Raw genomic sequence first — 16,637 nt, forward strand, 5'->3', positions numbered from 1 at the left:
ATTGCTATTAGTGGAATGTATATTTTTCACAATATTGACCCACCCACTCTATTAAGTATGAGAGTTCTGCCCATCATCTAGCTTTTTCTTCAATTTATATCTTCAATCTTTTAAAACTGTTATTATTAATTAATTATTAATTAATTATTAATTCCTGGTGAGATTAATTCTAGGATATTATTTGAGCCTTGAGAATTATTTCTATTATTTATTTATTTGTATGTTCAAATTTTATATAGGAAGGCTATTGATTTTATGTATGTATGAACCACTACTTTGCTGAATCTGTTTATCAGCTATAGATATCTTGTTGAGTCTACTACATCTTTTGTTTATAGAATCATATCAGTTTTAAATAAAGATATTTTGCATTTTCCTTTCCTATTTGTAATTCTTTATGGTAATCATATTTTTCTCATTCAATTTTCTTATGGTTGTAGATTATATATATATATATATATATATATATATATATATATATATGCCTTGAGGATTTATCTGCTAAACATGTATACTGTTCTTGGTGATCATTCCATGGTATTGGCATCTCCAATACAATGGTGTTCTCCACTGCAACTAGGCTTCACCAACAGCCTCTCATAGGCTTTCTTCATGGTGCCAAGTCTCAAATCCTTCCCATAACCCCTTTAGTCCTGGGCCATCAACTACAACTGAGGCTGCACCTTCATCATGGCCTTCCATGGTCTCTCACAGTGCCAAGCCTCAGCTGCTCTTCATGACCCCTCATGCCTTCAAAACCAGTACCACTTGGATAACTCTTACACTTTACTAAGTACAGCTGAAGCACAAGGTACAACCTTGGCTATCTCTGGAATAAAGCTTCTCTGTGCTCTCAGAAAATACTTTCCAGAAGATTTCACTTCAGTGATGATAGTCTCTTTTTAATCACCACTAATTTCCTAGCTCGAGCTAACCAGCATCAATTGTGCCAGTAGTCCTTTCTATTCTGAACTCTAAAGCCAGCTGCTTGCTGGAACTGGAACACCACCCCCTTGTTATATTACATTGTCACCAGCTTTTTGTTTTCCAACTTCTTCACTGCCTTAGCTTGGCTGTCCTGGAACTTGCTCTGAAGACTGACTTTGAACTCTGCATGCCTGTCTCCTAAGCACTGGGATTAAAGATGTGATCCACCAAGCCTAGACATCAGGTTTTCTTCACCTAGAATATGCTGTGTTCTAGGCTAGCCTTGAACTCAGAAATCTGCTTGTCTTTGCCTACTGAGATTAAAGGCTTGTACTATCATACCTTGACCTAAACTTAGCTGGGTGGGATCTTGTCCCAATGTCACTACTCCCTTAACTCAATTTAATATCTTTGGACACATGATTCAGCTGCATTTACTTCCTGGCTCCCCTTTAATACCATATATTTTATATTTTATTGCTATGTTTGTTCAAAATGTTCTTCGTGAGACTTGATTAGAAAACAAAGTCTCTGCTGGGCTTCCATGAGATTTCCCTTGTCAATGTAAATAATATAAATCTCTTTACCTAACCTCAGCTAGACTCTTCATACACGGGCAATAATCAGCCACATTCTTCACCAAAATCCCCAATAAACAAAAATATGTGTCTCTAGGCCACATATTTAAATTCTTCACTGAAACCTCTTGGGCTAGGTCAGCACAGTTCAAATCACTCTCAATAACCATGTCTTTTATATTCCTACTAGCATAGCCCATTGAGCTCCACTTAAAGCATGTCACTGCTCTCCAAATCCTAAGTTCCCAAGTCAACATTCTCCCAAAGAAAAGCATGGTCAGGCCTATTGCAGCAATACTCTACTCCCAATACCAGCTTCTGTCTTAGTTAGGTTTTTACTGCTGTGAACAGACACCATGACCAAGGCAACTGTTATAAGGACAGCATGTGATTGGGGCTGGCTTACAGTTTCAGAGGTTTCGTCTATTACATCATCACAGCAGGAACACAGCAGCATCCAGGCAGGCATGGTAAAGGAGGAGCTGAGATTTCTACATCTTCATTTGAAGACCTCTAGCAGAATACTGACTTACAGGTAGCTAGGATGTGGGTTTTAAGCCCATACCCACAGTGACCTACCTACTACAAAAAGGCCACACCTCCAAATAGTGATGTACCCTGGGCCAAGCATATACAAACCATCATAATAAATTTTAACATTTTCCTTTATATATGTTGAACCATTCATATACCTCTGGGATGATTACCATTTGATATTTTGATAATTACTTCAATTTGCTCTTAAATTCAGTTTGCTAGTATTTTTATTAAGAATATTTACATTTTTATACTTATACTCATCATTGTCATTGGCCATTAATTTTCTCTGACTAGTTTTTGTATCAGGTTAATCTACATCCATATAAGAAATTTGATATTCAAAATGCCTTGAATAAAGAAGCAGCCTATTCCAACAGTACCATCTGCCCCACAGCTGCTACACCAAAGTCTCAGGAAAAAATATGAAAGGGGGGGGGCAGAGAATTATTAGAAACCAAAATACAGCCATTCAGAATTTCTGATGTGGGATAGTATCTCTATCTATGACAGGAATGATTCATTCCTGAACTCTTGGCAACTTAGAAAGGGAAGGAAGAGAGAAGAAAGGGGAAAGGAGGGAGGGAGACACTAAGGGTATGGATCTTGTTTTGTCATTCAATTCTTTTTATTATTGTTTTTATTAGGGAATTATAAATATTATTATTGAGAGTTAATAATGAACAGTGTTTAATAATTACTGTTATTTTGCTTTTGTGTCCCTTTCCTATAACTCTGTGTGTTAACTGATATCCTCCTCTATAAAGCCAAAATAATAGGCATAATTTTCTTAAGTCTGCTTTTATTATGAAAAGTTTTTCTTCTTTAGTTATAACTGTTAGTTGTACTGTGTATCGCAGTCTGGGCTGGCATCTGTGGCTTGTGACAACTTATAGAATGTTACTTTCTATATCCTTGCTTTTGTAAATACAGTGAGAAGTCAAGCATTATTTTGATTGGTCCACATTTTCATATGACTTATTATTTCTCTCTTACACCTTTCAGTATACTTTCTATGTTCTATAAATTTGGTATTTGATTATTATCTGATATGGAGAGTTTCTTTCCTGGTTCTTTCTACTTCATATTCTGTATCTTTGTTGCACCTTAGTAGGCATCTCTTCATTTGGATTGAGGTGCCCTTACTTAAGACTAGAGCAGTTAGATGCCATGCAGTGCTATGGATCTTGGTAACTGGGATGCAAAGATGACTCTGAGCATCATTATCTTATGATGCAGGACACAGGTCTTCATGTGTCAAAGAGAGGCTAAGGCTATGTGACTGATATGGAGAAAGAGGTAAAGGTTGCTTCCTCTGGGTTGCCTACCAGAGTTAAACTCCATGAGGCTTTGCAGTGATGTGATCAGTGAAAAAAGTGGTGACTAGATTTGCGCTGTAGTTGTGCTGTCTATATCTGCTTAGAACAGTTTCATTGCCATGCACTTTAAGAATCTGCTGCTCCTTTTCACAAGATCTTCCCACAGTCCTTTGTGGGGATATTTCTGTTGGTACTGTTCTGCCTGGTACATCTCATTCCTTAATCAGGATTGGCATCAGTGTTTTGCGTTTTCTCCTCCAGAGTGTGGACTCCAATCTTCTTCTGGAATGAGGAATGTTTAACTGGTTTGCATGGAGAGAACAAGACTGTGTCCAAAACACATCGTCGACACACTTTCCACTCCTTTCCCTTTTCAATTTTAGCTTGTGTTTTGGGAGGTTCTGGTGTCTTCAGCAATTGGCTATGGTGAATTATTGTCTTCCCTCTGGCTGATGTTTTCTTTCAGACACATTCTGCATGCATTGCTTGTATGCTTTTTAATAATTCACTATTAATTTGTATACTTTACATTCACAAATGGGTAAAGCAACTATATATATATATATATATATATATATATATATATATATAGTTGCTTTATATATACATGTATATAAGCACCCTTTTATTTATTATATCTTTCTTGTAAAAATGGAATTTGGGGACTTTTATTCTTTTATTTGAATTTTTCTTTAGCCTTTTTATGTGATTAGTCTTTATTTTTCTTGTATCCTCAAACTGTGATCTTGCTGGAAAAGTCTTCCCTGATAATATCACTAATATCACTGCTTCAGGTTCCTTATCACTGCATATTATTGGATATTTTCCCACTGGTAATTTTTTGCAAGAAGCTACCATGGTTAAAATACCCATTGTATATACATTTTGCTTAACACTGAATTGCAGGTATATTTTAATCTGTACACTTAAGTGTACCTGGTAAATAGTGTAGATATCTGATTGATGAAATGATGGATTTATATGTCATTTTGTGTATCAGTGACCTTTGACTACTGAAAATATGTAAAGAGAGACGAGCTTATTGTTGTGGGCTACATATCTTTGGTGTAGCTATCACACATGCACATTGTGAAACATAATCAAGTACTGGTTGCTAAGGCTGAACCTCAATTGTCACTTTACTATTTATTAATAAATCCCATATGCACTGAACACAAGAACATATGTTTAGAGCATTTACTCGCTCCTTCTAATTTTGCAATTACTTTTCAGAACGTCACTGACATTAAGTTAGTAAATAGCATGCAGCTAAGCAACATTCACATCAGAAGTTTAAACATAACGTATTTTTGCTATTGTCTTTATGTATCTAAGGGCACCATGAAAGCTCTGCTGCATGATCGGAGGCATGGATATGTCTTGGATGACCTATATTCTTCTGTGTAGAAAAAAATCAATCCCTTCCTCTTTTACTATTTGTGAAGTTTTATACATTATTGCATGTTTATTATTCAAAAAAAAGCCTAAAAGAAAAGTCCCTCCAAGGACTGAAAGAAAAATTGAAAGCTTTAAAACATCAAAGTGAAATGCATATTTCATGTCATGGTGGTAAGTGCTGCATTATATTAGCGATGTAGCTATAGGATCAGTGACTTTTCTGTCCGTTACTGAATCTCTAATATCATAAGAAAGTTACTAATGTGATAAAAGTCTTAAAGTATTACTGACTTTCTATCATGCTCTTGAAGTGAATTTTTATAGTATTAGCAAAAACAGAGTTTCAGAATACCATATAAACTGACCAAAATGATAATAGAAGGAGCTTGAAAATCAATAATACAGTTTATTCTGCTGGTCTGTTTGAAGCTTCTCATATTTCATCGTCTGATCTTTCTGTTTTAGTGGTTTCTGCTCCGTGATAAGTTGCAAGGTCCTGGCTTCCTTTGAAACCACAGCTATCCTGCTATAGATTGTCATGCTAAGAACAGACTTTAATTTTCTCTATTAGAATTATTCACAGCAAAGTCTGCTAACAAGATATCTGTAATTCAATAAATGTTCCTATCAGCTTTGTTGAAAATGATAATCCCAGTAAATGCATCAGTCTCTCAGTGTCACCATTTGTGTTTCTAAGGGCTTTTTATTTTCCATTTATTTTTTATACATGTAGAAAGGTCTTCCTATCACTGTTACATGGTATATCTGCTTGACTCTCTGGGAATTACATTAATGTTTAAATTATAGTTAATATTAAATAAAGGCAAGAACCATTTTTTGTGTTAGCAATTTATATTTTTACTGTTGTAAATTCAGTGTAGGTTTTCCACAATTACAATCTTATATAAGTTGAATACAAAAATATGCTTTAAAAACACTTGAATATCAGCCAGGTTCCATAAGACGTCTTAAGTATGTCAGGGTTAATATACTATCATTTAAGGCAGAAACCTGGGGTAACTTATAGTATTTTTCCCACTACATGAGAAATTACAATATGAAATATGAAATCAAAATTATTATCTATTACAACAACTGATTCCATATTTGTAAAAGACACACAATTAGTTATATTCCCATAATTTATTTCTAGACTAGACTGTAAACACAGTCTCAATTAATAATTGAGAATAGGATAAATATTCAATAAACTGGTCATTGGAATTTTGTTACCACATATAAAGAAATTATAAGTGACTATAAAATGACTTCCTAATAGTTTTTTATTGTTTATTTATTTTTATTTATTTAATTTGTTTGTTTGTTTGTTTTTTGTTTTTCAAGACAGGGTTTCTCTGTGTAGTACTGGCTGTCCTGGAACTCACTCTGTAGACCAGGCTGGCCTCGAACTCATAAATCCGCCTGTCTCTGCCTCCCAAGTGCTAGAATTAAAGGCGTGTGCCACCACACCTGGCTTATATTTTTTATTTTTATTGAACTAATAAATTTATTTTAAAATATACAACTCAGTATTAACATTTTTAAGTCATCAAAATAACATATAATAGTTAAATGCCTCTTAAATATATATGATATCTCCTGAAGCTAATACTAATATAAACTCAACCAGCTTTAAAACCTAATTGGAAAATTAAACATGAAAGAGTTAGAAAATAATCTCTATGTCCTCTATGAAAGGAAATTGTGGAAAGTTCCTGATTAGACAGAAACCTTTCCATCTCCAAGGGAGAATATTCAGTATAACTATGGCTTCATAGAATGAATTGGGTAGTGGTCTTTCTATTTCTATTTTGTGGAATAGTTTGAAGAGTAATGATATTAGGACTTCTTTGAAGGTCTGTCTGATAGAACTCTGCACTAAACCCATCTGGTCCTGGGCTTTTTTTTTTTTGGTCCGGAGATTTTTAATGACTGCTTCTTTTTTTGGTCCGGAGACTTTTAATGACTGCTTTTTCTTTAAGGGTTATGGGACTGTTTAGATGGCTTGTCTGATACTGATTTAACTTTGGTATTTGATATCTGTATAGAAAATTGTCAATTTCATCTGGATTTTCCAGTCTTATTGAATATAGTCTTTTGTAGTAGGATCTGATGATTTTTTTTTAATTTCCTCAGTTTCTGTTGTATCTCCTTTTTCATTTCTGATTTTGTTAATTTAGATATTGTTTATGTGCCCTCTGGTTAGTCTGCCTAATGGTTTATATATTTTGTTGATTTTCTCAAAGAATCAGCTTCTGGTTTTGTTGATTCTTTGAATAGTTCTTTTTGCTTCTACTTGGTTGATTTCAGCCCTGTGTCTGATTATTTCCTGCTGTCTACTCCTCTTGGGTTTATTTGCTTCTTTTTGTTCTCCAGCTTTCAGGTGTTCTGTTCAGCTGCTAGTGTATACTCTCTCCAGTTTCTTTTGGGAGGCACTCGGAGCTGAGCTTTCCTCTTAGCACTGTTTCATTGTGACCCATAAGTTTGGGTATGTTGTGCCTTCATTTTCATCAAATTCTAAAACGTCTTTAATTTCTTTATTTCTTCCTTGACCAAGTTATCATTGAGTAGGGAGTTGTTCAGCTTTCATGTGCATGTGGGCTTTGTGCTGTTTTCATTGTTATTGAAGCCCAGCCTTACTCTATGGTGATCTGATAGGATGTGTGGGATTATAGCAATCTTGTATCTTTTGATGCCTGTTTTGTAACTGATTATGTGGTCAATTTTGGAAAAGGTACCATGAGGTACTGTGAAGAGGTATATGTTTTTGTTTTAGGATGAAATGTTCTATAGAAATCTGTTAAATCCATTTGGTCCATAACTTCTGATAATTTAACTGTGTCTCTCTTTAGTTTGTGTTTCCAGGATCTGTCCATTCGTGAGAGTGGGGTGTAGAAGTCTCCCACTATTGTTGTGTGAGGTACAATGTGTGCTTTGAGCTTTCGTAGCGTTTCTTTTATGAATGTGCGTGCCCTTGCATTTGTACCGTGGCTGTTCAGAATTGAGAGTTCTTTTTAGCAGATTTTTCCTTTGATGAGTATGAAGTGTCCTTCTTTATCCTTTTGAATAAATAAATAACTTTTGGTTGAATGTTGCTTTTATTTGGTATTAGAATGGATATTCCAGCTTGTTTTATGGGATGATTTGCTTGGAAATTTTTTTCCAGCCTTTTACTCTTAGGTAGTGTCTGTCTTTGTCACTGAGGTGCATTTTCTGTATGCAGCAAAATGTTGGTTCCTGCTTACATATCCAGTCTGTTACTCTGTCTTTTAATTGGGAAATTGAGTCCATTGATGTTAAAGGAACCAGAATGATCCTGTCACCAGCTGTTCCTTGGTTTTTGTGTCTTGATGGCTCAGGGCAAGTCCCTCTTGGGCCAGGAATTTGAGCAGAAGTGGTGGTCTTACCTGTGCTCACAAGCTTGTTAGCACTCCTGGGAGACCTTCTCTCTCCTGTTGGTATTTGGGTATGGAGTGATGTAGCACCTCTAAAAATGTCTTTTTTATTAGATATTTTATTCATGTACATTTCAAATGCTATCCCCTTTTCCCAGTTTCCTCTCTGAAAGTTCCCTATACCCACCCTCTGCCCTGTTCCCCAACCCACCCACTCCTGCTTCCTGGCCCTGGCCTTGCCCTGTACTGGGGCATATGATCTTCATAAGACCAAGGGCCTCTCCTCCCATTGATGGCCAACTAGGCCATCCTCTGCTACATATACAAATAGAGACACAAGCTCTGGGGGGGTACTGGTTGTTCCTCCTATAGGGTTGCAGACCCCTTTAGCTCCTTGGGTACTTTTCTAGCTCCTTCACTGGGGGCCCTGTGCTCCATCCATTAGAGGACTGTGAGCATCTACTTCTGTATTTTCCAGGCACTGTCACAGCCTCACAAGATTTCATTTTATATATTTTTAATTTATTTTATTTTCCATTTTTACTTAAATATAATTACACCATATTCCCCTTCCCTTTTCTTACTCCAGGTCTTCCTAAGTCCCCTCCTTCCAACTCCTACCACGTCTCCATGTGTATGAGAGCATGTGCATACTCTAAAATATAAAACTACAACCTGCGGTGTGTGTTTTGCTGTTGTGTTTCAGGATTGACCAGTTTATATGGACAACCAATTTTATTTGCTTTTGAAGTCTATAAAGGAACCTAAAATACGGTGCAATGTGGCAGACAACTATTGACATGCAGCCTGTTGACTCCAACTCTGCCAGCATGGGAGCTGATGAGTCACATTTGGTTTACAGCCTTCCAGCACCAGCTACACCTTTAAAGTACTGCCAAATCTACCAAAAAAAGCAAAGAAAAAAAAAAGGTCTTTAGAGAGAAAAATGGATTTATAGCTGATATCAACTAATCAAAAATTAATTGGCCATATTCTGCATAAGGGACCACTACAGTTGCTAATCTTGTTTGAAACATGGTTGAATTGATGTGCTTCAGAACGAGATGACACTCCCTATTGTTGGCCTCTTCCTCTGCAGAAATCTATTAGTAATTGTAAAAGAAACTTCTCCTAATAAGACAACTATCCGCACAAGATAGGAAAGGGTAGATTGCAACCAGCAAGGGAAGATCATCAACCGTTGCCCAGCAACCAAACCAAAGTGGTATTGTCAGTTTTATTTTCTTTTCATTGCTCTAAATATCATTTCTATGAAAAGATCAAAGATAAATTTTCCTGAATCAAATGTAAAGTAATAAGAAATTGTCTTTTTTAACCAACAATAGAATATTTTAAATAAATTGATAATAAAAGTTTCAAATTTGAAGATAAAATACCCATCCTAATTTCCTAGTCTTTTTTTTTTATATAACAACAAGCAAACAAGAATACAATCATGTGCACTCAGTAAGATTTAGACATGTCTCCTTAATTATATCGCTTCAGGTCATTACTAGAAAAAATAATTAAATGTCATTTTCTCAATTAATTAATTGAGTTTCTTACTTATCAAATGACAAAGGAAGTAACTAATTTACATGATGAAGGAACATGATAAATGCAACATGAATAATTCCATTTTATAGAGGAAGAAACTGAGAATACAAAGTGTTCAACTACTTTTCATGAGTTATACAACTAAGATTATTAGAATCCATCTCAATAACTTATTTCAGACCAATAAGAGTAGCACAAAAATGTGATCAACCAGTTAACAGGATAATTATATAGTTAGTTTTCTCAAAAAAATGTATCTGTAGATTATGAGTGCTCAGCTGCAAAAAAATAGTTATGTAGTTAGTCTTCCTAACAAATGTTTGTGCAAAGTATTAATGCTATAGTAAATTATGAAAACCATCATCACTATATGTTTTAATTAATTAATTACATTTACATTCCCAATGATATTTCTCCCTACTTTCTCTCCTCCCCACTTCCCCAACCCCCTTTCAATTCTTCCTTCTCTTAAAACAAAAAACAAAAACAAAACAAAACAAAACAAAAAAAAAAACCTGTGAATCTCACTGAGAAGGGAAAATAAAATAGATATTTAGGTGGTTGTGGGGACTGGATAGGTTGGGAGTAGAGATGGAAATAAAAGGGATCAAGTCAGGGATGATGGATGCTGAGAGTACTAGAAACAACTGGAATTGGGGTCATCTTTGGGACTAGCTAGAAACTTACAACAATAGAAACAAACAGGAGTCTATGAGGGTGAACCTAGTTAAGACTCCTAGCAATGGTAGTTATAGAGCCTAAACCATTTATCTCCTGTAACCAGTGACACTTTCATTGGAGGGATTGGGATACTAACCCAGGCACAAAACTGTTGACTAACAATTTGTCCTACCTACAAGACTTGCAGAAGTACAGATAGAGCAGAAATTAAGGCAATGGCCAAACATTGACTGGTTCAACTTGAGGCCTGAGCTATAAGAGGGATCCCTCCATATTAGTATTAATGCCAGTCTACTATACTTGCAGAGAGTAGCCTAGAGATGCCATCAGAGAGTCTTCACTCAGACATTGATAGAAACAGATGCAGAGACACACATGCAAACATTAGGCATCTTGGCCAATCTTGTAAAAGAGAGGAAGAAAGAACTGTAGGAATGAGAGAGGTCAAGGATACCACAATAAACACCTACACAACACATCTGGTGCCAAAGGGACACATAGAGACTGAACAGCCAACCAGGGAGCATGCATTGGACAGACCTAGACCTTCTGCACATATGTAATAACTGTGTAGCTGTTGGACCCAATAGTTATGTTGGGCTCCTAACAGCAGGAGCAAAGGACTTCTCTAACTGTGTTGCCTGCATTTAGGACACCTTTCCTCTACTTAGTTACCTTTTCTACCCTCAATAGAAGATGTGTCTAGTCTTACAGCAATTTGATACCCCAAAGATAGTTAATATCCACTGCTACATAGTTTTATGTATTTTCCAGAGAGGTTAATATGATGATGTTTATAAGTAATAGATTAATGTTGAATTAAAGTATGTACCTCCGTGTGTGGTGGCACACGCCTTTAATCCCAACACTTGGGAGGCAGTGGTAGACGGATTTCTGAGTTCGAGGCCACCTGGTCTACAAAGTGAGTTCCAGGACAGCCAGGGCTATACAGAGAAACCCTGTCTCTTAACCCCCCCCCCCAAAAAAAAAGAATTAAAGTGTGTACCAACAATTACATAAAATATTCCCTATTCCTGTAGACTATGAGTCAAGCCAAAACAATGTACTTGTTTTAAGATATATTTTAAAATATTGTTGCTAATTTTTTTCTGGATTTCAGAACAAATACAAATGAGTAAGTAAAAGAAAAAAATACTAAATCTTGTCCTTTTTAACATCCTACAAAACCAAAATTCTCTGTATTCACTAGAGCTGTGATCTTGTGTTTTACAAAAGACGTGGCTGTTGTACATACTTGAACTTTAAAATATAAATATCTACATATGCTCTACACATATGAATACTTTCAGTGTGCACACAGTGTGTTATGATTTTATGATTTTTGTTTCTCTAAAATGCCTAAAAGGACTTTTTTTTTGGGGGGGGGCTCTTTCACTTATTTTTTTTTCTTTTAGAAAGTAAACTAATAAAATTTATTTTAAAATATACAACTCAGTATTGACATTTTAAGTCATCAAAATAATTTATAATAGTTAAATGCCTCTTAAATATACAGGACATTATTGAAAGCCAAAAACTACTTGTATACAGTCTCAGAATATTACATTCTTCTTCAGTATATTACATTGAATCTTAAGAACAAATATTCTAAAACTAAGTAATTTTCTTGGAAATCTAACAGCTATAAAATCTTGGAATACAAATTAACATTTAAAAACAAGATAATCTGCTTGTTCCTCTCAAAATCTTCAGTGATACTGTGTGCACTTTCTATTTACTGTCAGATTTGTATTTTGGTTACTTTTATCTTGCTTCAATGGTTAACAAATGCTCAGTGAAGTCTTCTGTAAATTTGGGCTCAGTAATTTACATTTGACATTTAAAACTATCATTGTAGCTCTCATTACCTACTTATATCACAAATTCTGCTATTTCATTTTCAGTAGATGTATGCATATGAAAGCAGAGTATTAAGTTTGAAATATCAAGTTCACGGCTTTACATCTCATTGGGTAAAGTAAAATTCTATGACAGTCAGTAACGTGTGTTAATAAACTTGATGAGATTATTTTCCCATTAGGGTACTGTGGAAGTTGATTTTCAATTTAACACTTGAAAATATTTCCAATCTTTCCTCAAACTTCAAATTCATTTCAGGGACCATTGTAGTTTTCCCTGGAACTGAGAGACTTAATGATTATTTGAAAGTGTTGAGATGTGTTTTAAATGTAATAAAAGTCTGCTAATATTAAAAATTAATCTTAGGTATATGATCTCAGAAAAACAACTTTTTGAGAATTTCATATATGAGTTTTTACAATATTCCTACCATGTTTTCTCCTCCCTCTAAAATCTTTCATGTTTCACTCTTACTTCCCTTCAAATTCATAACCACTTGCTCTTCAAGAGTATTGATAAATAGTTATAGATATGGTTTTAGATATTCTGCAGAATCCATTTAATGTTAAACAAATAAATATATGTTTAGGGATCATCACATCATCTTATAGTACAGTTGGGGATTTCTTCCCTGGGAGGACTGATTCTCATAATTTCAGCAATCATTAAATTTCTCAGCCTCCTATAATCTTTATCTTTCTTTTTGTTTTGTTTTGGTTTTTTCCCTTAAGTGCAGGGTTTGTGCAAAAGAGATAAAAAGAAAAAACAACAACAACACTAATGACAGTAAAATTAATAGTGTTCATTATAAGCAGCAGTGACAATCATTGCTGTGTAACCTTTCTGATCTCAAATATAGAGAAGTAAAAATATTAGGTCTATGATAAAGTATCTTTCATGGGTTATTATGTTTTAAAGTAGTGCATATTAAAAAATGAACACTAAGTATATCATAGGTACTTATTAATTTAATTGATATTGTTTTAGGTTGAATCCTCCCCAAAGATGATGTGACAAGTTTCCAAAGCAGCAAGATCTTGTAGCCTGTGTTTGTAATCCTTATTCTTCAGGCAGCTGATGCAGGAAGATTATACATTCAAGCCAAGTGTGGGCAACTAAGTGAGACTGTTCAAAATCAAATAATATCTAAGTAATGTTCCATTACACTTGAGTGGCACAGTGATAAAAACAGAACACTGGTGGACTAAACCAGACATGTGGATCCATGGAACAGAAAGGGATATCTAGATGTAAACATGTATTTCTGAATTTTGGCAGAAATTCAAAAAATTTTTTTTCATTGGAGAAGAACACCCTCTTTAAGAAATATTACAAGAAAAACTGGGTATCCATATATAAAAACATGGAGATATTTCCTGTCTCTCACCCTAAAACAAATAAACTTGAAATAGAGTTAATGTAAGACAGGAACTCTGAAATTGAAAGAAAAAAAAAAACAAGTGAAAATACTCTAAATGAAAATATAAATAGGGCTTTAGTCTCTCAGTAAATTAATCAACTAAGAACAAATGGTAATGGTTATCAACTATACATGTAAGAATGAGTTAATAACACGACAACACAAAAAATAAATAAATAAAATCTAAAACTTCCCATAAATGAAAGACCAGGACAATCAGAAAATGAGCTAATGAATTGACCATAACACTCTCACAAGATAAAACGCAAATAGCCCATAAATGTTTTTCAAAGTGTTCAGCATTAGCCTTCAGGGAAATGTAAACTAAAACTACATGGAGATTCCATCTCATCCGAGTCATAAATGGTTATCACCATAAAAACAAATGACAGCAAATACTACTTTGGAATAAAGAACCCTAATTCACTGTTGATTGAGGGTAAGTGCTATGTACATTGTAGAAATCAGTGTGGATGATTCTTAGAGAGCTAAAAGTACAACTCCAATATGACTGAGGAACATTCTTCCTAAGTACGCACCAAAGGAACTTTATAATCGAACATGGAGATATTTGAACGTCCATGTTTATTCCTGCTTTACCAATAACAGTAATGAAATTGAATCGAGGTAAATGCTCATCAACTGATGAATGCGTAATGAAAATATGGTGTGTATGCACAATTGAATTGTATTTATAAACACTAAATAATACAATGCAATTTTGAAAAAATGAAACTTGAAAGTGTTATATTAAGTGTAGTTTGTAGCAACAGCATTAATTCATGAATTCATTCATATTTTTGTGCTAGAGTTAAGAACAGGGCCTCCTGCATGCAAAGTACATGCTCTACTACTGACCTATATCCTCACACCCCTTATTAAAACACTATGGGTAGATAAATGTATAAAGGATTTATTAATTTAATTTTTATGAAATGTGTATTACATCATCAAGCAAGTTTAATGAGATTCACAGTGCAGTTGATGAAGCTAGCAAAATATCATCTTGAATGAATAAACAGAGATTCAAAAAGACAATCATTGTGTGTTTTCTCCTGTATGTGAATGTTAGCTTTGAAGCCTTAATATGCATGCTACAATTCATATAACCACAGATGTTGGCAGGATTAGGGCTTTTACAAAGAATGGGAAATAGAATGCATAGTTAAGAAGGAATGGGTGGAAGATGAAAGTGTGAGGACTAAATGGTGAAAGAGAAAGAGAGAATGAAGCCTGGGAAATCAAGGGGATATGAGGAGGAACAATTCACACTAAAGGCCATCTGAAAGACCATATAGAAAAAATATACTGTCTAATGCATACATATATGGAAAAACCCTAAATGCTGTCACCAAACAATGAAGGAGACAATGTCCCAACTATACATTTAATGCCGCCAAGTGCCAGAAATGAGTTACGTATAGTTGAGTTATTGTCTGAATGGGCTTCAAGGAATCCTTGATCATCGCAGGGATATTTCCAAGGCTACTAATTTCTCACTGAAAAATGTTGGTAATTCCCTATTGTTAAAGAAAACAGTTACACTTTTTTCTTTCTTTTTTATTTTTATTTATTTATTTATTTGGTTGGGTTTTTTTTTTGTTTGTTTGTTTGGTTTTTTTTTTTTTTTTGAGACAGGGTTTCTCTGTATATCCCTGGCTGTCCTGGAACTCACTTTGTAGACCAGGCTGGCCTCGACCTCAGAAATCCTCTGCCTCCAGAGTGCTGGGATTAAAGACATGTGTCACCACGCCTAGCACACATCTTTTTTATTACCCCTGAATATGGAGAAGTAGAGCTAATGACTATAAAGAGGCTTCACCACTACTCCTAGTGCTTATGTTACTAGAACATGTTCTGCATGCTTCTAGAGGAGAAAGAGAAACACCAACGTAGCTACAAATGATTCACTCTACAGTGGTGAGCTGCCTTAAAGATACACTGGTATTATAGTGGCACAAATGTTGTGGGAGCAAGCATCCACAATCTGATTGAATTTAATGCAACTATGCACAACACTGCTAATGTGGCCAAGAGCCCAAGAGAAAATAGACAATAAAGGCAAACACTAAATTCAGTTTCACTGGAAAATATAGGACCAACTAATTATATTATATCATAATAATATTCACTATTGTCATCATTCATAACATTTCTACCAGATGCATTTACACAAATACAGATGAAAGAAAGAGTTTATCAGAGAATGTTAACTATTTATAAACTAAAAGGTAAATCTTATCTAGATGTTAACATGTTTTGAATAAAATTAAAGATTAAAATAAGATATAAAACTGTAAGATTTGAAAGTTTTTTTGTTTTTTGTTTTTTGTTTTTTTTCAGCAGATTAACGTGTGCCAATACACTACAAGTTAAGATGAAGTGGTGGATCAAATAAGACCAAGAATCTCTTGGAGGCAGGTAGAGTCTGGTGATGCACCTAGTGGTTGCTCTGGTGCACATTACTTTCATGATACATTTTTCTTTTCTTTTGGGGGGGGGCGGGGGTGGGGAGACAGAGGAGTCTTTTAATAGAAAAAAACAAAACAATTCCCCCACCCCCAAAAATCAAAAGCCACATGTTCAACAATAGCAACACACATTTCTTCAATATAGACAGCTTTGCGTTCTAGTTCTTTGTGTAGGGAGGTGGCCTGTATACACCTACAACCCACAGTGTGGTCTCATTCACAAGGCTCAGGCGTCAGCTGCTCTTGGGGCTTCATGTTCTCTTGCTACATCTTCTTCACTTCAGATGCAAACACAGCTTCTGCTGAGGCTGTGGAGTCAATGCAGTTGGCCTTAATGGAAATCACAAAGTGTCCTCCATTCCACAGGTGTGGGCATCCAGGGCCACAATCCTGGTTTGCTCTGGCTGGTCCACATCAGTCAAGATGACATCCACCATTGTGATATGCATGCGTATTTCTGAGGGTGAGGAGCATCTTCAATTACAGGAATAATA

General features: G+C 35.1%; 1 pseudogene; it reads right to left on the reverse strand.

Annotated features, from left to right (window-relative positions):
* Positions 1–16,301: 16,301 nt before the first annotated feature.
* The window catches only part of LOC110284318 (rRNA 2'-O-methyltransferase fibrillarin pseudogene), a 942-nt pseudogene continuing 606 nt past the window's right edge, over positions 16,302–16,637 (reverse strand).

The sequence above is a fragment of the Mus caroli genome, unplaced genomic scaffold (genome assembly GCF_978045245.1).
Source record: "Mus caroli unplaced genomic scaffold, Mus_caroli_1 scaffold_18, whole genome shotgun sequence".
Taxonomy (NCBI): Eukaryota; Metazoa; Chordata; class Mammalia; order Rodentia; family Muridae; genus Mus; species Mus caroli.